Source organism: Muscardinus avellanarius (genome assembly GCF_963383645.1).
Source record: "Muscardinus avellanarius genome assembly, chromosome: 18".
Lineage (NCBI taxonomy): Eukaryota > Metazoa > Chordata > Mammalia > Rodentia > Gliridae > Muscardinus > Muscardinus avellanarius.
In genome coordinates this window covers 33463761-33482914 of record NC_137804.1, presented here as the reverse complement: position 1 = coordinate 33482914, position 19154 = coordinate 33463761, and the positions used below count along the sequence as shown (strand labels likewise).

Genomic DNA, 19154 nt, shown 5'->3' with positions numbered 1-19154 from the left:
TTTAAATAAGAGAACCCCCCAATATCTCCTTCTTTAGTTCTGATACTGCCATTTAGAAACTACCTGAGGGCCACCCCTATTATATTTAATTGGGAGTTCTTTTTTTTTAAATTTTATTTGTGTGTGGAACATATTGAAAATGGTATATATTTAGACTGTGCTTGGTACCCCCCATTCCCCTTCCCTTCCTCCCTTTTACATATATTTGGATGTGGCTTCTCCATTAATCAACCTCAGCCTTCTTCCTCTCCTGTCCTTCCATTATAGCTTTGCTGAGATTTCTCCTCCATTATCTGGAGTCCTTCTGGTATCCCCAATGCTCCCTAGTTTGGGAATATCAGAAAAAACATATGTCCTTTCTCTTTCTGTGTTTGATGTAATGTTCTCCAGATCTTCCCATCTTCTTGTGAATGGCATGATTTTGTTCTTCTTTATAGCTGAATAGAATTCCATTCTGTGTATTTCCCATAATTTGCAATCTATTCTTCTGTTGATGGAGACCTAGATTGGTTCCATATTTTGGCTATTACAAACTGTGCTGCTATGAACATAGGTATTCATATATTACTGTAGTTCTCTGATTTCAACCCCTTTGGAAAAATACCCAGGGGTGGTAGAGCTGGGTCATATAGTGGATCTATTCCCAGTTTTCTGAGGAATTTCCACACTGCTCTCCATAGCAGCTGAACTAGTTTATACTCCCACCAACAGTGTAAAAGAGTTTCTCTTTCCCCACATCCTTGCCAGCAATTCTAGTTACTTGATTTCTTTATGCTTGCCACTCTGATTAGGGTTAGATGGAATCTTAGTGTAGTTTTGATTTGCATCTCCCTGATGGCTAATGATGTAAAACATCTTGTCATGTATTTATTGGCCATTTGTATCTCTTCTTTTGTGAAGTGTCTATTCATTTCAGTGGCCCATTTCTTGATTGGCTTATTTGTTTTGCTAGTGTAGACTCTTTTGAGCTCCTTGTATATTCTGGATATCAGCCTTCTATCAGAGTGCTGGATGGTAGAGATCTTCTCCCATTCTGTAGGTTTTCTCTTTATGTTTCCTTTGATGAGAAGAAATTTTTTAGTTTGATGCCATCCCACTTGTTAATTCTTTTTTTAAAATTTCCTGCACTTTGGAGGTCTTATTGAGAAAGTTACTGCCTGTGCCTATATGTTGGAGTATTGAGCCTATGACCTCCTCTAATAACTTCACAGTCTCTGGTCTAATTTCTAAGTTTTTGATCCATCTCAAGTTGATTCCTGTGCATGGTGAGAGGTAAGGATTTAGTTCCACCTTTCTACAAATGGATAGCCAGTTCTCCTAGCACCATTTGTTGAAATGGCTGTCTTTTCTCCAGCATATGAGTTTGGCCCCTTTATTAAAGATAATTGACTATAGGTGTGTGGGTTTGTTTCTGTATCTTCTATTCTGTTCCAGTGGTCAGTATGCCTGATGTTTTGCCAGTACCATCCTGTTTTTACTACTAGTGCTCTATAGTATAATTTGAAGTCCAGGATTGTGATACCTCCTGCATGGTTCTTACTTCTGAGAATTGCTTTGGCTATTCTGGGTCTTTTCATTCTCCATATAAAATTCATAACTGGATGGTGGTCCATGGGCAGTGGGCTGGGACACAGAGGGTGCCTGAGCCGGGTGGGGACCTGGCTCTGAGTGTACCTGCCGCTGCCACAGCTGACTCTGCACAATAGACAGGTTGTGTGGAGCGCTGGGTATCTGGGCCAGGTGGCAGCTACCGCAGCCTCGAGCTACCTGCCTTCTTCGCGGAATGCAAGGAGACTGCCGGAGCCCAGGCTGGGGCCACTGTGGTCCAGGTCCTCACTGCAGTGGGGGCTCCAGAGCCTGGCCCAGCTCTGTAGGATGCCAACCTCAGAGAGGCAGATGGGATGGCTAGCTCAGCCCGGGAGCATCTGCTTTTTGTGCAGCGTCGAAATCCCCAGATGTGGTAAATGTTGAGTCCAGAAAACCTTCAGGGCCTTGCTGTGCAGAGCTCCATGCTGGAGAACATGACCCTGCAGAGAGCCAACCTCGACATGGACCTGGTGACCTCTGAGAGCCACTCCAGCCTGACTGCCAGCATGTACGATTACACGCTGGGCCAAGCCCAGAACCTCATCATCTTCTGGGACATTAAAGAGGAGGTGGACCCCAGCAACTGGATCAGACTTTATCATAATGATGAGAATTCTCCTGCCAACCTCTGGGATTCTAGAAACAGGGGTGTGACAGGGACACAAAAAGGACAAATTGTATGGAGAATTAAGCCTGGGACCTACTTCATGGAACCAGAAATAAAAATCTGTTTTAAATACTACCATGGCATCAGTGGAGCCCTGTGAGCTACAACCCCCTGCATCATGGTGAAGAACCCTACTGTAATGATGGGGGCGGAAGGCATGGAAGGAGGTGCTTCAGGAAATCTGCACTCGGAAACTTGTCAGCTTTACACTGTCAGGCAAGAATGTCATATTTGATAAGATGGCAGCAGCCGCAGTCGCACTGGCGATCATGGCCGCCGATAAGGATAACCTTTCCTTGGGGAAACCCTGGACACCAGATTTTGGCTTAATATCGGATTGGGACAACTTAAGGAGACACTTCCAGCCACAACTTCCTATCTAGAATACAGGAGAGAGAGAGTGGATAACAGCAGAATTGGAAGCAAGACGACAAGGAGGTGCCAGCCACGCAAGAAAAGTGATTTTTGGAGGATTATCCCAGAAGGGATTGGAGAAAAGACCACTTCTGCCAAGCACGCTGGGGACTCTTAACATCATATCTTGTAAGAAAAATGACCCGGGCATGGTGGAGGGAAGCCAAGCAGCCGAGCTGGGTGGAGAGCCCAGCCGTGCATCCTGGGAACTGAGCGTGCCCGGCTACCACGCTCCTATGCTGTGCCGGGGACAGTAGTATGTCCAGAATACCAGATCCTGCTCTTCGCGGTGGGCCTGTGGGCCTCTGCTCTTGGAAGGGAGATAAAATTCATTGCTGCTGAGTGCTTGATCTCACACCCCTTAAACAAAAATAAATAAAATATTGGACAGGGGCCAATATGGCGGCAGCGGCAGCCAAGACTTGGGAAATGCAGATGGACTCTATTCAATTCACCTGGAACTTTTGGGAGAAGAAATCCCCATGAAGGGAGACTGCACCTGCTGCACATGCTTACGAATTCTGGACATTATGTCATGTGGGGAGGGAGCTAAACAGAGAAGGTGGCCGTGCAGTGGCGCCGATGGTGTGGTGGCAACAGTGGAGTGGCGGAGCTGCTGCGCCTGCTGTGCAGCGGAGCAGCAGAGCAGTGGTGCAAGCGGAGCGGTGGAGTGGTGGTCCTGGCAGAGCGATGGAGCAGCAGAGCGGTGTGGCGGCGCGGCAGCGTGGTGGCCCTGGCACTGGTGCCGGTGGCAGAAGTGGAGGCTATTATTTTGGAGAGGCAGACATTTGATTCAACCCAACTTGATCTCCTGAAGAAATTGCCCCAAAGGTAGAATTTGGAGGGCTGTCCCAGTCCACCTTGAGCTTTTGAGGAAATCTCCCCAAAAGTAGACTGGCAGCTTCTGCCATACATGCTTGAGAAGACTGTACAACATGCTAAGTGGCAAAAGGGTTTGGGGGGTATCAGAGGGAGCCCTGCATAGCCAGGATGGGCCTACATGCTGTGTTTTCTGGGAGTCATCAGCCCTCATGGCCACCGCGCTCTTTGGCACAGAGTGAGAGGCCAGGGTGCACGTGGAACAGCAGAGCCTGCTTTCTGAAGTGAAACTGTGGACCTATGCCTTTGGAGGGAAGACAAAATTTATTGCAACTAGGTATTTGGGAGTCCCAGCTTTTGCAAAAGACATGCTCTGCTTTCTCATATTAAAAAAATAAAAAAAGGAAGCCGGGTGTGGTGGTGCACGCTTGTAATCCCCGCACTTGGGAGGCAGAGACAGGAGGATCGTGTAGGTTCAAAGCCAGACTCCCTGGCTTAAATAAAAATAGATATAAAAAAGAATCAGGTCTCTGGGAGTGTAGCCTGGAGATAGAGGGGTTTCCAGGAACCCCAGTACCACACAAAAAAAGAAAGAAATAAAAGGGAACATCTGTAGATGACCTGCTCATAGTGACAGAGACCAGAGCCTGATGCACAGCAAGGCTGGTGCTGGGGACTCTGAGGCCAGGATAGGAGCCTACCGAGTGGATAGGCAGGTGCTGGGACCAGGGAGGCCAGGATTGGAGCCTTCTATGAGGCAAGGACAGTGCTGGGGCCTCTGAGACTGGGATTGGAGCCTGCAGAGGGCTGAGGCCAATGCCAGGGCGAGTGAGGCTGGGATTGGAGTCTACCATGAGGCAAGGCCAGTGCTTGGGCCTTTGAGGCCAGGATCAGAGCCTGCCGAGGGGTTAAGCCAGTGCTGGGGCCACTGAGGCCAGGATTGGAGTCTGCCGTGAGACAAGGCCAGTGCTGGGGCCCACGAGACTGGGATCGGAGCCTGCTGAGGGGTGAGACCAGTACCAGGGACAGTGAGGCAGGGCTGATGCTGGGAACTCTGAGGACGGGATCGGAGCCTGCCAAAGGGTGAGGCTGGGGCCAGAGAGGCTGGGATCAGAGCCTGCCATGAGGCAAGGCCAGTGCTGGGGCCTCCGAGACCAGGATCGAAACCTGCCGAGGGGTGAGGACAGTGCTGGGGCCAGCGCGGCCAGGATTGTGGCCCGCCATGAGACAAGGCCGGTGTTGGAGCCAGTGAGGCTGGGATCAGAGTCTGCCAGGTGGCCAGGCCAGTGCTGGAGCCTTCAAGAGTGGGATCAGAACTTGCAATGCGGTATACACAGAGAAATATCACAGGAAATTTAAAAAAAAACAGATGCTTTCCCTAATATGCAAAAATGAGGAAGAAATAAGTAATAGGAGCAGATCTAGTTGAAGAAAGGGCCCTACAGAGGAGCAATTAAGGTGACCAATCAGAGGGGATAGGATGGGGGAGGATGGAATCTCTTTAAAACTCATGATGTCACCAGGTGTGGTGGCGCATGCTTGTAATCCCTGCGCTTGGGAGGCGGAGCCAGGAGGATCGCGCAGGTTCGAAGCAATTAAGGTGACCAATTAGAGGGTATGGAATAGGGGAGGATGGAGCCTCTTTAAAAAGCAGGAGGTACATAAACACATGTATCAAAGTTAATCACCAAACAAGCATGGGATCGAGGGAGGGGGAGGGAATGGGATGGGGACTGGATGAGGGCTAATTGGATGATGTGTGCTTGTATATCCTCTCAAGTCTTATATTCCAATGTGATGTATGATTACAATGCACAATAAAAATAAATTTTAAAAAAGGCTATGCTTAGCTGATTTAAAAAAAAAGTATAAAAATAGATCTGGGAGTGTAACCCAGAGGTAGAAGGGTTTCCAGGAACCCCAGTACCACCAAAAAAACAAAACACAAAGCAAAAAACCTCATGCTGTTTGTAAACAAATGTATCAAAGTTAATCACAAATCAAGCATGGGATCGAGGGACGGGGAGAGAATGGGATGGGATTGGCAAAGGCTAATTGGATGATGTGTGCTTGTATATCCTCACAAGTCTTGCATTCCATTATGATGTATGACTACAATGCACCAATTTAAATATATATTTATATATTTAATATATATTTATATATATATATATATATGAAAAGAAAAAAATAAAATTCATGACTGATTTTTTTAGGTCTATGAAGAATGTCATTGGTATTTAATGAGACTTGCATTGAATCTATAAATCACTTTTGGCATAATAGCCATTTTGATTATATTTATTCTGCCTATCCATGAGCAAGGAAGATTTTTCCATCTTCCAAGGTCTTCTTCAATTTCATTCTGTAATGTTTTATAGTTGTCATTGTAGAGGTCTTTTACATCTTTGGTTAGGTTTATTCTTAGATATTTTATTGGTTTTGAGGTTATAGTGAATGAAATTGTTTTCTTTATTTCTTTAATTGTGGATTCATTGTTGACATAAAGAAAAACAACTGATTTATTTAGGTTGATTTGTTTTCTACAACTTTGATGAATTGGTTTATCAGCTCCAGTAATCTTTTGGTTGAGTTCTTTATCCAAAATAAAGATAAAAATTAGATAAAGGATCATGTCATCTGCAAATAATTCTTCTCTTCCTATTTGAATTCCTTTGATTTCCTTCTCTTGTCTTATTGCTGTGGCAAAAGTCTCAAGGACTATATTGAAAAGGAGTGGAGATAATGGGCATTCTTGTCTTGTTCCTGATTTTAAGGAAAATTCTTGCAGTTTTTCCGATTAAATATTATATTGGCTTTGGGTTTATTGTATATTGTCTGAATGATGTTGAAACACGTTCCTTCTATTCCAATTTTCTGCAGTGTTTTTAACATAATGAGTGTTGGATTTTGTCAAATGCTTTTTAACACCTATTGATATAATCATGTGATTTTTGTTCTCATTTATATTTATATGGTGAAAACATGTATTGATTTTTTGAATTTTTTTTGTTCCCTATTTCATTTATTTATGCTCTATTTCAATAATTCCCTGCCTTCTACTGAATTTGGGATTAGACTGTTGCAGTCTTTTTAGGTCCTTTAGTTGTGTCATTAGATTGTTTACTTCGCAGCTCTCTGTTCTTCTTATGTGGGCACTCAATGCTACAAACTTTCCTCTTAACACTGTCTTCAAAGTGTCCCAAAGATTTTGGTAAGCTGTTTCTCTATTTTCATTTATTTCCAGAAATTTTTTTATTTCTCCCCTAATTTCTGATCTTACCCACTCATCGTTCAATCTCCATGTATTTAAATAGGTTTTTTTTTTAAGTTTTCTGTTGTTGATTTCTACTTTTATTTCATTATGATTTGAAAAGATGCAGGGAATTATATTACATCTTTTGAATTTGCTGGTGCTTGCTTTGTGGCCTAGGATGTGATCTGTTTTGGAGAAGGTTCTGTGGGATGCTGAGAAGAATGTATATTCTGTTGTTCCTGTTTGGAATAGTCTGTATATGTCTGTTAGGTCCATTTGCTTTGTAGTTTTCTTTAGTTATGAAGAGTCTTTACTCATTTTTTGCATTGAAGATCTGTCCAGTGGTGTGAGAGGTATGTTAAAATCTTCCAATATTATTGTATTTGGGTCTATTTGAGTTCTGATGTCAAGGAGGATTTGTTTTACAAATATGGCTGCACCCACATTTGGGGATTAAACATTTACTATTATTATATCTTCTTAGTGGGTTGTTCCTTTTGATAAAAGGAAGTGCCCTGCTTTGTTTCTTCTTATGTGTTTTAGCTTAAAGTCTGTTTTGTTGATATCAGAATTGCCACCTCTGCCTGTTTTTGGTCTTCATTGGGATGTTATATCTTTTCCCATCCTTTAATTTTCAATCTGTGAATGTCTTTGGCTGTAAGGTGAGTTTCTCACAAACAGCATATATTTGGATTATGTTTTTTAATCCACATTTCCAGTTTTTTGATTGGTGACTTAAGTCCTTTGACAATCAGAGTTATTGAAATATTATTTTTGTTTCCTGTCATTTTGTGTTCTAACTTCTGTTTTGTATAATATTATTTCTTCCTTACTTAGCTGCCCTGCTGATGTACTTCATCTCTTCTCTGGTTCAGCAACTTGCTTCTTTTTTCTTCTTTATGGTTTATTTCTTCAAGTATTTTCTCTAGTGTTGGCTTTGAATTCATGAATTTTTTTAGATTCTGCTTATCTTGAAACACTTTTCCTCCATCAATTTTGAATAATGATTTTGCTGAATAATAGTTTTGGTTGGAAGTTGTTTTCTTCCAGGGTCTGCCTCATACTGTATCAATTTCTCAGGGCATTCATGACATGGGTTGTATATTCTGGGGTAATTTTTATTGTTTTGCCCCTAAATTTCATCCATTCTTTTCTTCTCACTGCTTTTAAGATTCTTTTCTTGCCCTCTATGTTAGTCATTTTGAATATTGTATGTCATGGGGAGGTCTTTCTTTGATCTTGTCTTAATGGTGTTCTGTATGTCTCCTGAACATATAAGTCTAAGTCTCTTTTCATGTTTGGAAAAATCTCTGAAATTAATTTTCTGAAGAGATTTCAAATGCCCTTGGTTTGTACCTCTATTCCTTCTTCAATGCCTTTTATTTATAAGTTGGGAGATTTCATATTGTCCCATAGTTGTTGGATGGTTTAGTTTTGTTGCTGTATGCTGTAATGACTTTATATATATATTTTAATTGGTGCACTGTATTCATACATCATAGTGGGATACAAACTTTTGTAGACATACATGCACACATCGCCCAGTCAGCCCCCACCCGATCCCCACCCCATTCTCTCCCCATCCCTCCCTCCCATGCTTGGCTTAGTGGTTGACATCTAGTATTATAGCAATTTATCCAGAATTAAAAATGATAATCTCACATAACAGTTTCATTTGTCTGATACCAAGCTTTTGATGACTTAAAGATAACATTTCAATATTTCTTTTTACTTTCTTTCTTACCAGAGAATATTTTTTTTCTATTTTTTTAGGTGAAACTATCATATATTTATATATTTATTTTTCAGAAAAAAAATCTATCCTAATATGGAATATGGACTCTAGATACCCAAAACGATCTTGAAAAAGAACAAAGCTAGAAGATATATATTTTATGATTTCAAACCATATAAAGCTACAATAATTGAAACAGTGTAGTACTATTCTAAAGGCAGATATATAAACCCTTGGAGTTAAATGAAAGCCTAGAGCTAAATTCTTCCCTATATTGTCAAGTTATTTTTGACAAGGTTTCAACGAACATTTGGTGGTGGAAATAATAATCTTTTAAATAATATTTTTGAAAAATAATAATTACATGGAAAAGAATAAAGTTGGACCCTTACCTAATCCCATATACAAATATTAACTCAAAATAGATAAAAGACCTAAATATAAATCTTAAGACTATAAACTTTGAGGAGAATATCTGGGTCATAAAACCTCACAACATTGAAATTGGCAGTGATTTCTTGGATATGATTTCAATGGCACAGGCAACAGAAGAGTATACAAACTCCCTAAAAAATAAAAAAATATTGTATATCCAAAGACAATGTAAACAGAGTTAAAAGTTACTAATAGAATGGGATAAAATATTTCCAAATGCTATATCTGAAGGTATATTAATATTCCAACTAGAAATCCTAAAAATTAACAACAATAAAGGCAAACAATACCATTTAGAGATAGGTAAAAGACTAACATAAGTAATGAATCTCCACAGATAACCAATCTTAGTTGTCTGTTGGATGGAAAATCTTGTTTCTCTGGTTCTGGTGTGTGTTACCTATTTCTTCTTTGTAGTTAATCTCTTTGAGTATTTTCTCTAGTGCTGGTTTTGAAGACATAAATTCCTTCAGTTTCTGTTTGTCATGGAAGCTTCTTATTTCTCCATCTAATTTGATAGAAAGTTTTGCTGGGTAGGAAATTTTTGGCTGGAAGTTGTTTTCTTTCAGAGTTTGGAATATGTTACTCCAAGCCCTTCTGGCTCTCATGACTTGGTTTGGCAAGTCTGGAGTGATTCTAATTGGTTTGATTCTGAATGTCACTTGGCCCTTTGTTTTTGTTGCCTTTAAGATTCTCTGCTTGGCTTCCACATTGGTCATTTTGACAATTATGTGGTGTGGGGATCCTCTTCTCCGATCCTGTCTAAAGGGAGTTCTATAAGTTTCCTGGACCTGTGTATCAACCTCTTGCTCTATGTTTGGAAAATTTTCTGCTATTACTTCCTTGAAGAGATTGTTGATCCCTTTGGTTTCACTTTCTTTTCCCTCCTCTATTCCAGTTATTCTTAGGTTAGCTTTCTTAAAATGGGCCCATATTTCTTCAATATCAGATTCCTGCTGTCGGATATTTTTTCCTAGATTAGAAACTATGCGTTCGTTTTTGGAATGATCATCTTCTAAGAGCGAGATTCTGTTCTCCATGTGTTCTAATCGGTTGTTTGTGCTTTGAATTGAGGCCTTTACTTCATTAATTGCATCCTTTATCTCTTTTTGTTTCTCTCTGAGTTCTTTTCGAAGCACCTCTATTATTTCTACAGTTATTTTCCTGATTTGATCTTCTAGAAATCTCTGATTTTCTGTTTTATCAGGTTCTGATGTTGTGGGGTTGTGGGCATTCATTGCTCCAGTATTATTCCTCTTTCCCATGATTTTGGAAGTTTGTGCCTTCTCTGGGTTCTTCCCTTGGGTCACTATGACTTCGCTTAAGGTGTTCTGGATCTCGAGTCAGTAGTATCTCAGACCCCACTACTCCTTTACTGGGTTGTATCACAGAGTCTCTGTCCCAGAGAGTCGATAGAGGCTGCTTTAGACTGTGGGGGGTGCCATGTTGCACGTTCTCCTATGGTGTGATATCTCTGCCACCGCCACTCCCCCACTGGGTTAAGTCCCAGGGAGTACAGTACTGGGATTTCTCCTCTGTGGCCCGCAATTTGACTCACTGTTCTTGAGTACGCAGATGTAGCTGTACTTGATTCGGTGAATTCTCTGCTGCTGCTCTTGGTGGCAATATGGCGCCGCTGCTACGCCCTCGGCTGTGAGGCTGGCGTATTTCTTCTTGGTTTTGATTTCCACCCTGAATCCCTGCGGCGTGTGCTAAGCTCAGCCACTGGGGGCTTTAGATTTTACCTGCGGCGAGAAATCCTGCCTGGCTGTTCCGCAGCGTCTCACTTCAGCTTGCTGTAGCCATCCGGTGAAGTCGCCGCTGCCGCCGGCAGTATGGCGCTGCTGCCGCGGTCTCGGGCGTGAGGCCGGTGTATCTCCTCTGTGGCTCTGAGCTCTGTTCTCAGTCCGCTTTCTCTCTGGAGCCTGGTGATTTTTTTGTTTCTCTGGTGATGGTGTTTTCTGGCTATGAAAGGCGCTGATTTTGTGGTAATGGAGATTGGTTGTTAGCGGGCCTCTTAAGCCCCGCTTTTCTCGGTTGCCATCTTCCCGGAAGTCCCTATAATGACTTTTGTATGCTGTTTACTGTGCTTTCAGTTTTGAATGAGCTGTCTTCTAACAATGATAATCTATTTTCCATTTCATGAAATCTTCCAGAATTTCTTTCTATTGCTGTCTTCATTTCATTTATTGATTCTTTCATTTCATTCCAGACATCTTGAGTTTTTCATAAAGTCTCCATTTCCTCTTTCATTTTCTGTATGCATGCTTTGAGGCCTTTCATCGTATTATAGATCAGAATTTGGAATTCTCCTTCTTGCATTTCTAACAGGTCAGTATTTGTGATTTCCATTGTTTCCTCACTATTCCTAATTCTCATATTTTCAATGTTCTCATGCTTGTTTTTCTGATATTTTGCTATCATTTCTTGTTATTAGCTTTAGTCCAGTCTTAGTAGTAGGAATTTAGAAGGGTCAGCAGGTATGCAGAACTTTTTCCAATGGTGAGGGTTGGGTGATGGTGGAGGACCTGGTATGATAGGTGCAGTAATTGGTTAAGGTAGAGGATATGATTAGGTTGAGGAAGAATTTAAGTATAATAAGGTAGTATCTTGTTGAGAATGGGAGAAGGTTAAATAGTAGGACTTTTGTAGTTAGTAGAATATTTAAGTATGGAAATATGAATTACCATGAGTATTAAACAAGGAGACGGAGTAAAAGGAAAAAAAAAGTTTTAGCCAGGTGTGGTGGTGCATGCTTGTAATCCAAGCCCTTGGGAGGCTTATACAGGAGGATCCCACAGGTTTGAAGCCAGCCTCAGCTACCTAGTTAGGCTCTTGGAAACTTAGTGAGACCCTGTTTCCAAATAAAATATAAAATAGGTCTGGGAGCATATCCCAGAGGTAGAAAGCTTCTATCTTCTACTCCTAGTACCACCAAAAAAAAAGTTTGGGGAGAAGAGAGTAGACAGGCTAGAGTGAAGAAGTTTGTAAAAGGAGTGGGTGGGGGAAGGAGCAAACAAACACAAGTACAGTAAGAAACGAAGATACAAAAGCTAACTATTTTACATCAAAGACAAACAAAAAACAACCAAAAAAAGAGTAAGAAAGAGAAAAAAAGACAAAAATAAAATAAAATAAAAAAGAACTAGTGGCCATGTGAGACAACAAAGTAAAACAAATAACAAAGCAAACAAAATAAACCAAATAAAAGAAAAGAAAACAAAACAAAAGTCCTAGTAATTTATGAATATGGAGCGGGCCCGTACAATATCTTAATGTCTAATCGCTGTGGTAGCTTCTGGAATATTTTCCAATGACTCTTATTTGCTCTGTACCCTATGGTCAGCTTCTGAACCCACTCTCTGAGTGTTTTCACCCCTCTCTCAACTGTGACAGCTTTGCATTTAGGTGTCAGCCAGTCAGGAGTCACTGTTAATGAGTTCTGTGTAAGTCCCTGGTTCTGTATATTTCCAGCCTGTAGTCCGTGCCTCTGAACTATCTACCTAGAGCTCAGGCTTGTGCTTCTGTATCCTCAGGGGTGGAGGGTATCCAATGTATTCTTATAGAGACCCCCTGTGGCTCTGTACAGGTATTGTACCTTGAGCACCTTTCCTGGGTTTCTGGAGGTTCTAACTGGACTAGCCCACCAGGTCCCATGGCACACAATAGCCACACACGTTTACCGCCATGTCCCATGGCACTCACTCAGAGCAAGCTGGGTCCTGTGGCTCCTCTAGGCACACACTGTTACCTGGCTGCCTTGGTTTGGGGCTCTGGAGAGCCCCCTGTGTCACTTGGTTTCACAGCTTTTCTGGGTGCACATGTTTACTTTGTCACCTTTCAGGTTTCTAGAGGTCTAACTGTGCCACTGTGGGTGCTGCCTCTGGTGAGCAAATGGTGCTACAAAGGAGCTTGGGTGCATCTCGCTGCTTACAATGTTGGAGCTCTATGGCTGCTTTCAAACTCTTTTTTTTTTTTCTGAATTTCTTGGGGTTGCCATGCCAGGACTCTCGGTTTGGAACTGTAGCCTGTGATGGCGCTAGTGGCCAGCTGCATCCACACCAGGTCTGGTGCACGCTCGGGCTTTTTTGCAGTGGATCTTGCAGTTCAGAGTTACTGGATTCCTTCCGCTGTGATTCCTGGATCTGTTTTGGGTCATGAGCTATATTTATTTTGTTTTTATTTTTGTTGATTTTGACTTCTCAGTAGTTAAACTTCATTTGTTTTAGCTACTAAGAAGTGGTGAGTCCCACAGTTTCCATTTTGAATCTCTTTGGGAGTCCTTTATATTAGGAAAACATGTTGGTTCTTTTACAAAACTGCAGAAGGCTAAAGCAATTTACTTAATATTTCTTGGCCTATGTTTTCTTCTCTGTATAATGGAATAACGATATTGAGCTTCTGCTGACTCCAGAGTTGGCCAAATAATATTCTACATGCCAAAGTGCTTCCGCATAGACATCTCAATTTACTATTCTTAGCAAACATTGATATTGGGATATGAAGAAGAGGAAACACAGAACTCAAGGATTGGAGATGTAAGTTCCTTATCTGAAAATTATGGAGAGGAGGGCACAATGGAATACATACTCTTATGAGGATTAGATGAGGTCATCTTTACACCAGTATTTTGTACCTTGCACTTAGCATAACACCAGGGAAAAAGCAAGCACTCCATAGAGCCCCATTAATGATAACTATAGTAACAAAATTTATGCTGTCATTTTTCTTGGGCTCCTATCCTTCAATGTCTACTTTTCTGGAGAAGAAAAGTTTCCAGCATTGGACTGAGGGTATCTCTCCTTCAGCCAGAGACAGCAGGCCATTTTTCATAAAGCAGTATTTATTCCTCTTATTTAGGCTGCCTTTTGGCTAAAAGATAAAGTCCTGAATCTGATTCCCTTTAGAAGAAGATGAGTTTTCTCTTTACCCAAAATCCAAATAATCATTTGCAAAGTGGAAGGACAGTTAGTCAGTGGGTTGTTTTGACTCTAGGGTGCCAAAAATCAGTTTTCTGATTTAGAACTTTTTCATTTTGGCATCTGGTAGACAGTCTGATAACCAATTAGGAACACTTGCAGAATTTGGACTAATATGTTGGCTATGAGGCTTCAACCTAATGTCAATGAACTGGAGTCAGTTATGGCCAAATTCAGAAATAAAAGCAGGGAAAGGAGCAAAGTAGCTTGAATATTAATTATTTTTTTCACTATTTTGTTCCTGTTTTCTCTGTAAATAGCCATAGGTGTGCCGTTTGTGACCCTAATGGTAGGTAGCAAAAATAGAGTTGTATAACCCTGCAAACACAGTCTTGCTGTAGCGATTGACATAAACAAAAGAAGGATTATATAGTGTGGAGAACCTATGAAATTTATATTATTGCAGACAGGTTTATTAACATTTAGGCAAGTTTTACTTTGCTTTGAAAATAAGACATAAGAGCAAATTTATGGAGAGGAGAATATTTGGATGACTATCTCATAGACATAAAGCTCTTAAGGCAGAGCAGTTTTAATTAAGAACAGCATCCTGTGTGAAGTATTATATCCAAAATAGATACTAGGGGGAGTTAGTGCAGGGATATATCAATTTCAGACATCTGGAGCAAAGTTAATAACTTCAGCATTTTTACATGGCAAGTGCTACCATTTTGTGATTCTCATGGAGATTCTTGGAGTGGTAGCTAAATTTCTATCATGAGTGAAATTGCAATCATTCTACATGGTAATCCTATATGTGGCCCGAGGATGGATATTTTTACTTGTTTTTCTTTACAGTCTTCCTTTCTGTAGTTATTTAAATTAAGCTTTATTTAATTATTAACAAGTATTTGAAAACCTAGCATCTTAAATAATAAGTAATGAGTTTGGTAACATTTTACATAGAACCACATATAGCCCTAAACAGTAACCCCATTCCTTTCTCCTCCACATGGAGTCATCCACTATCTTGAATCTCATGGTCATTGTGGCTTTGTTGTTTTTTTTATGTAGTTTTAGACATTTTATGCATCTATTTCTAAAATGCATGTGTTTTTTATGTTGTTCTTTTTATAAACCACCATGCTTCATCTTGTCTTTGGGGAAGTAATATGTTTTTCTTAATGATATGTTATTTGTCTTTATGGGTTATATGTCACTATCAAATATTTGTTTTCTCATGAAGTTATATTCTGTTACATAAATATATCACAGCTTATTCATCTACTCTTATGGAACCTTGATTTCCAGTTTGTTGTTTTATTGAGAGCTGTTTTGAACATTCCCATACAAGAATATTCCCTGAAAGAATATCTTTCGGGTATATACCTGGGAGTAGTATTTCTGGATCCAAGGTATGTCAATTTTAGGAAGTAATGCCAAACTCTTTTCCAAAGAGGCTGCTCTAATATCTCCTTTCTCCAGTAATTCTAGAACAATCTCGAGGGTCCCTATTTGCTCTAACTCACAGTCTTGCTAGAAAAAAGAAAAGCTCAAATCCACAAACAGTTGAAAATTATATATTTATGTTCACTTAATATTGTGCTGTGTGACACTAAGAACTGGATCTTGGACTCCTAGGTAGAAATTAGGGAAAGGGAGATTTCAGTTTAAGCTGGGGAAGAATGATCTCCCAGCACAACTGGGCAATGAAGGATCAGTGTGTCAGAGAGTGGAAGTTCCACATACCTGGGCCATATCGACATGACATGGCTCCTCTTGGAAGCAATAAGGCAGAAGAAATACAGATATTACATGGCTGTCTGGATTTTAAAGGTTTGTCTCAGACTCTGATTCTAGGAATTAGCATTTTCCCAATACTTGTTTCTGGACCTTTAAATGTGAAACTGAAATTATAAAACGTGATTTCACAGCATTTGTGTGTGTGTGTGTGTGTGTGTGTGTGTGTGTGTGTGTGTGTGTGGTGGTACTGGGGTTCCTGGAAGCCCTTCTACTTCCGGGCTACACTCCCAGACCTATTTTTACATTTTTATTTGGAAACAGGGTCTCCTAAGCCAGCGCGCACGGCTGGCTTCGAACCTGCATGATCCTCCTGTCTCTGCCTCCCAAGCGCAGGGATTACAAGCGTGCGCCACCACGCCCGGCTGGTTTCACAGCATTTTTATGTTTTGTCCTTTCAATACTCCAACCAACCCAATGCCTTTATACCTTTGAGCACCAAGGTAAGATTAATTAAAAGATTAAGACTCTTAAAGGATTTTTACAGGGTTTTTATTTATGATATTGTAACTCCCAGCAATAATATTTTAAGCTTAAATAGGAATATCAAAGATGCTATTATTTTTAAATCAACCCAAATCTATATCTATATCTATCTATCTATATGCCTGCATCTCTTCAGTGCCTCTTGAGTACCCCTGTGATACGTAATTGGGAGGTGTTTTGCAAAGTAGGAAGTTGAGAAAGGTAAGGTTCTCTTTTTTCTATCCTGATGCTTAAAAATTTGTTACAGCTGATTTCTGTGAAATTGCATCTTAATTTTTCACAGTTGTAAAGAGGAGTGCATGTGTGTTTGTGTTTACAGTTGTCTTACATCTCTGTTGCCTATGCCAATTTTTAAATTATGGACAATTATAGGATATATAAAATGACCCATCAGACATATAACAACTAAAGTTCAGTTTCTTTCAAGCAAAAAGAAAAACAGCATTCAAGATCTTCTGTGACAGAGATCTGCTGTCATGCTTGGTAAGCTTAGCATTTCAAACTTATTCAAAGCTTTATGCTTTCATTAAAGAAGCTTTTTTAATGGAATAGAAAGAGGGGAAAGGTTGATTCATAATTTTTCCATGCAACTCATACCAGCCAGAAGGCACTGAAACAGCTCTAAGAGATATTAATGTATCCATAGGTAGCAGAGGTTCTGCCACTCCCGTGGTGAGGAGTAGCTTCAGAAAGGGACAGTTTTGTAATCAGAGGCAGAGCGATCTTCTAGAGAGAAGGAATCATGATCCCTTCTATTAATTATTAGAATGGAGATCTTCTATTAGTCACTTTTATTGCCAACACATGGGCCCTGGTGTCAGGCACCTGGCCTCACAGTGCTAGCATGGCGTTTTTAACTCTGCCTGACATATATTGGGCATGAAGGAAAAAGTTTTCCACATCAGCTGCGTCCTTCCTGCTTTGTGGTTGGCCACCACTTGTGTAAATAGCTTGCCGTTCACTCTCTTTTCTGTGCAAAGTTTCCTAGTAATGAGGCCTGATATTGAGGTAAGTGAGAAGCCCAGTAAGAACACATCTGGCCTCAAAGTCACTGCTCTCATTCAGAGGCGATGCTGAGCCAGCTGTTCTTGGATGGCTCCTGTACCATTCAAACTTGCTGGGCCTGAGGCCACCAGATCCTCGCCTGAATGCTCTCCTTAGTCTAGCCCAGAGGAGGTGCTTACTCAGATTGATATCGTGGAATACATCAGTCATCCTTCCTCTCTTTTAGCACCTATGCCTAAATACCTGGGGTGTCTGTCCCCAAGCACATCCTCCTCTTGTAGTGGCCATATCCAAGATGCTGCTGGTTTCGACTACTGAAATGACAATAGAGGCCAGGCGTGGTGGCGCACACTTGTAATCCCAGCATTTGGGAGGCTGAGACAGGAGGATTGTGGTTTAAGGAGAGCCTCAGCTACTACTCAGACCCTGTTTCAAAATAAAGAATAAGAAATAGGGCTGGAGGTGTCGCTCAGATGTAGAATGCCCCTGAGTTTCATCCCCAGTACCAATAAATAAATAAATAAATAAATAAATAAATAAAGCTGAAATGACAATAGAGAGAGGGATGGCAGATGTCAAGTTATATGTCAGAAGTAAAGCCAGCAGATCTTACTGATGAAAGGCAGGAAAGAAGAGGACTTGGGGTCCCCTTGACCTTGAAGCTTCACAAAACAGAGGCCATATTGATTTTGTTCTTTTGACACAATATACAACCTCAATGAACATGGTTGAATGAGTGAATGAAAAGAAGAACTCCAGGAGAAGGGGCAAAAGAATACCAGCACAAGTTTCACAGAGGTAGGGTGTCTATCTGAGGTTCAGAAGGGGATCTGAAGTTTGTTGGGTCACCCAGAGAGGGAAGAGCATCTAGGGAGGAGGCAATGAGCGGGAAGCAGGGAGCCTAAAAAACAACATAAAACTCTTGCTGAAGTTCTTGATCTGACCAGTTAGAATGGAGGGGGGTACATTCTTTCTGTCCTACCCTGATAAACTCACAAATCTTGAAAGCTTCAAAGATGAATGGAGGAGAAACTTTGTCCAAACCCAGAGTTCCAACTCAAAGCCATGCTGCTTCCTGCAGAAGGTAGAAAATGGTCAGCTGCAGCCTTTGAGGTAAAGCATCACTGAAGTCTACCATCCCCCAACATCCAGGACCCTCAACTCTTTTGTTGCACTCTTTCATCCAGTAAAATATCAGGCCTCCTCCTCATCTTAGAAGGGGCAGTCTGCACCTTTTTGAAAACTCTCATGAGAGCAGAATTCTGCCAATGGAGGTATATATTAGACCACGTGAGATGGTGCTAATGGTCACATTCAGTATCTGAGAAAATATATGCAGATAAATGCACATCATCAGGTGTCACCACACCACACAAGCATGTGTGAGCACTGGCGTTCACCACACTTGGCCCCTGCATCTCACCTCCATCCAGGCCACGTTCTCCCCTGCATCCAGGCTGGCATCCATGGTGGCCTCTTCACTCTGCTCCACCCCAGTCCTTTTCCAAAGCACTGGACTGTTTAGCCATTGACAGTTATGCTTAGAATGTTGAGAATGGTATGGTGAAGTACCATTTAATTTATTAATTCCTAAAGTTCAGAAAATAAAATGGAAAATCAATAAGTGAGATAACACATAAACTTAAGGTAGGCCCTGCCATCATGGAGCTTACATTCCATTGAGTAATAATTGATAATAAATCATAATTATTACTAGCCAGATATGGTGGTGCATGCTTGTAATCCCAGTATTTGGGAGGCTGAGACAGGAGGATTGCAGACTCGTAGCCAGCCTCAGATATTTAGGCCTTCCACAGTTTAGTGAGATCCTGTTTCAAAGTAAGGAATAAAAAATAGGGCCAAAGGGGGTGTAGCTCAGAAGTAGAATGCTCCTGGGTTCAATCCCCAATGTGATAAAAAGAAATAATAGTTAATTAATAAGAATTATTAAAGCTGGGCATGCAGCACATGCTTGTAATCCCAGCATTTGGGAGGCCGAGACAAGAGGATCACAGTTCGCTGAAAGCCTCA

At 41.1% G+C, this 19154-nt stretch overlaps 1 protein-coding gene and 1 pseudogene across 3 annotated transcripts in view; both read left to right on the top strand.

Moving 5' to 3' along the window:
* The window catches only part of FHIT (fragile histidine triad diadenosine triphosphatase), a gene marked incomplete at both ends in the record, with an annotated part of 875313 nt that overhangs the window by 843009 nt on the left and 13150 nt on the right, over positions 1-19154 (top strand). The gene's annotated exons all lie outside the window — the stretch shown is intronic.
* Positions 1902-13830, top strand: LOC308276897 (E3 ubiquitin-protein ligase HECW2-like; annotated as a pseudogene). Its single transcript has 4 exons — positions 1902-2470; positions 3226-3410; positions 13395-13451; positions 13774-13830. The product of its transcript is annotated as an E3 ubiquitin-protein ligase HECW2-like (transcript).